Raw genomic sequence first — 3,731 nt, 5'->3', positions numbered from 1 at the left:
AGTGGAACCTACCATTCCAGCTACTCACATTACATAGCCATATTAGAGAGAGATGTCCATCTCTTTTTCACTCTCAATAAAGAACTGCACTTTCCCCAAAGAGGTGTGTTTGGCATCGTTCTCAAGCTCCTGCTGAGCCTTCCTTTTCATAGCCTCACGCTTTGGTCTCTGCTCTTTGGTGATGGGCTTTGACATGACTGGCTGGGAACATTGGGCTTTCTCCATGGAATCGGTTGGAAACGGAAGTCTTGGAGGAGAAACTGACTCTGATGTATGGGTGGCGAGAGCCGCTTCTTCACAGATACAGGAGAAGGCTCCCGATGTAGAGAAGTGCCAGCTGCTGTCTTGTAGGGAGCAGGTGTAGAAGCTGCAGGACGAAGAATACACCGGCTACTAGGGTCCTGCAAACCTGGTTGAGATGGGTTGGTTGAAATGGACTGAGCAGGTTTGGCAGAACCAGACAAAAATGTAGTGGTTGACCGGGAAGAATTGGCAGCAGTTGCCTGAGCTGCATTGGTAGAGCCAGGCTTGGCAGGGTAAGCTGCAGAAGGACGATGTGAGGCCACAGATTGTCGTCTGGAGAAACAGGTCGAGCTTGCCGCCTCGCCATGGTAATAAAAGTCAAAGTTACCAATTTGACCTTCCCAGGAGGTGGCAGCTCAGACTGGGATGGATATGAGCGTTTTTCGGCACTGTTACTTGGTTTCTGTACTTTGTTTTGACCTGAGTTTTCTCAAGGACTTTTCCATCCCATGTAGCACCTAGGCATGGCTTGACAGCTTAGGGTGGCTTGACATCTTTAGGCCTCTTTGAGCTACCCAGGACCTGGCAGGAAGAGATTCCAGGTTTTGGATCACTCTTCTTCCCCAGAGCATGAAAAACTTTGACAAAATCCAGCATCTGTATGCCTAGGTAGTGACGGGACTTTTTAACAGCCTCTTGGCAAAGCTCAGGTTGACTTTTCATGTGTGTCATCTTGCCAATGGTGGGCTTTTCTTCTGCCTTGACCTTGTTCCCTGGCTGCTTACACTTCTTAGCTTTCTGAGAGTTTTCTCTCCTGTTTTTTATCTTCTCCTGCCCATGCCTCTTTGTCTTGCTGATGCTGCTGGAGGCAGCTTTTTGAGGTTTGCTGTTAGTTTTGGCTGTGGTAACAGGACACCTATCACTGAATGCTGCATTAAGAACAATCCCTGCTCCCCATAGCAAGCATTCTTGGACTTTTGTCTGGATTTTGGCCTTTGGTTCTCCCTCAAGAGGTTCAGAAGCCTCCTTTTTGTTCTTCTGTTTTGCATGGGAGGTCCCCTTAGTGCTACTTGAATTTTCTTGCACCTGCTTCAGAGTGATGGTCTCAGTGGTGTTCATTACCTGAAGATCTTTTCATTGATCTAGGTCTACTGGGATCTGGTAGGTCTCCAGAGCTTTTGAAAGCCCAGATTTCATCTGATCAAAATTTATAACTTTTTTTTCCTGAGTTGGAGTTGGGTCAGCGACAGGTTAATTTGGGTTGGAGATATTATGGGAACTTTCCCAAGTCAGGTGGTCGATTCCTCTCAAGTCTTTGAATCCTTCTACTGCAACATGTGGGCAATTCGGAAATTTTTGTCAGACCAAATGTCTGACCTGAATTTCGATGCCAGGGAAGTCTCCATCTCCAGGAAATTCATCACTAAAAAGGAACCGAGGAAGAAATCAGTCCCTGCAAAATGAGATATTCCCTGCGCAAAACTACTGCTGCAACAACTGTGCACCTACCATCAATAGACAAGGAATTGTTACTGGCTCTTCTACGGATCATGGCAAGGCCCTGTGCTAGAAGATTTTAGGTAACTGTTGTAGTTCTTACTGTTTGTCATGTGGTGCTGTTGTTTTTTGGTTTTCTTTGTATTTGAAAGAGTTTCTGTATAAACTAACTTAAAAAATATAAGACTTGGACAGAGGGATAGTCCATTTGGTAAGGCACTGGCCCTGCGAAGAGCTGACCTCCATTTGATCTTTCATATCACGTATGATCTCCTAAGCACATTCAGCAGTGATCTCTAGCACAGACCCAGGAGTAATTCCTGAGCACTTCGTGCTATGACGCAGATTCAATGTCCTCCAAACAAAAGCTTTTTTTAAAAAAAAATAAAGATTTTTAAACTAATAAGTTCCATACAGAGATTAGCATTGTAATGTGTTTTACTCTCAATTTAGTCACTTTCATAGAAAAATAAAAGGACGTTAATATCATAGAATAAGAGTATGAATGAAGCACTCCTTCAGCATGATATTTGTGCTGAAGTGCAGATTCTAGATTTGAAGATTTGAGATAAAATCTCTGAAACACAAGTATATTCAGAACCTTGCTGTTCATTAATGGAAGGGAAAGTTAAAGTGGTACCATTACAATAGGAGTTCTGAAACTTCTTAAGAAAATAACAAAATACTAGTTTAAAACATGTATTTTGCTTTTAGTGTCGTAATTCTGGAGGACTTCTGACATAGAACAGTGAAAAATGTGGCATTCCCTGCCACAGAGGCTGGGTGGGATGGGGGTATAGGTGGTCGGCGGAATACTGGGATCCGTGGTGGTGGAGAATGGGCACTGGTGGAGGGATAGGTACTCCATCATTGTATAAATGAAATCCAAGCACAATAATTTGTAAGTCTACAACTGTGCCTCATGATGTTAAACTAATAAAAATTAAAAAATAATTGAAATAACTAGGGAAAAAATGTGGCATTCTTTTGTGTGCTCCTGAACTTCATAATATGAAACCTAGTTGTCCATTATACTATCACATGTTCCAATGTCCATTAGGAGCTCTTATGTTGAGTGCAAAAATAACATGCTGTAAAATGAGTGAGGGGTGTAAACATGAACTTAGTTAACTTCATTTCATAAACTTAAAAATCTCAATGTATTTAAATACCACCTGTCTATGGACAGTTTTCCTCTTTTTGACCCCAATTTTTGTGTTTTCTTTCCCTTCTCTCAGTTTAACTCACCTTGATATCTCGATTCTGTGAGGGGTTGAGCAGACACAGAGAAGTGGATTCCAGAGGAGGAAGTTGGTGGTTAGTTATTTGGGGGCTGGACCTCCTTCAGAACAATAATCATTTCTCTAGATGAGTTGCTGTAAGCTTGGGGGGCAGAGCCACTTTGCTCTATGTATGACATGGAGTCATAGGACTGCAGGCCAGAAAGGACAGTTCCCAGAGTGCCTTGATGATTGTAATACACCTGGGTTCGTTCCTGTTAGGGAAGTGACAGGCTTTGACTCTGATGTGGAACCAGAGATGGTGTTCTCTCAACAAGACTGGCAGAAAGTGATGGGTACACAGAAACCGTGTTGTACATGTCCAGTGTACTCTTACAGCGAGCTGCCTTAGACATGGAAGAGACAGCGGTGTCTTGGTCAAGGACAGTCACAGAAAAGTGTCCCATGGAAGACTTCTCTTCAGCTCTTCCTGCAATATCCCATTCCAAAACACTCGGGTAGGAAGCAGCTGAGACGGATATAAGAGACTGTTGAAACACTCCAGATAGCATTGTTGTGCTGAAATGTTGGTAAAGATAGGCACTACCCATCATTGTTTGGAAAGAGGTGCCAGAGGCTGAGGGCAGGAGCCAAGCAGAACTACCAGCAGGAGCAGATATTCTGGAGTAGTTGCAGACACTTCCTGTTAGGGAAGCTGCATCATTCACAACGGGAAGGGAAAGCTGCAGAGTATGGGCAGTTCCCAATACA

Source organism: Sorex fumeus, unplaced genomic scaffold (genome assembly GCF_029834395.1).
Source record: "Sorex fumeus unplaced genomic scaffold, SorFum_2.1 ptg000032l, whole genome shotgun sequence".
Classification (NCBI taxonomy): Eukaryota; Metazoa; Chordata; class Mammalia; order Eulipotyphla; family Soricidae; genus Sorex; species Sorex fumeus.
Note: the sequence above shows the minus strand (reverse complement) of the source record.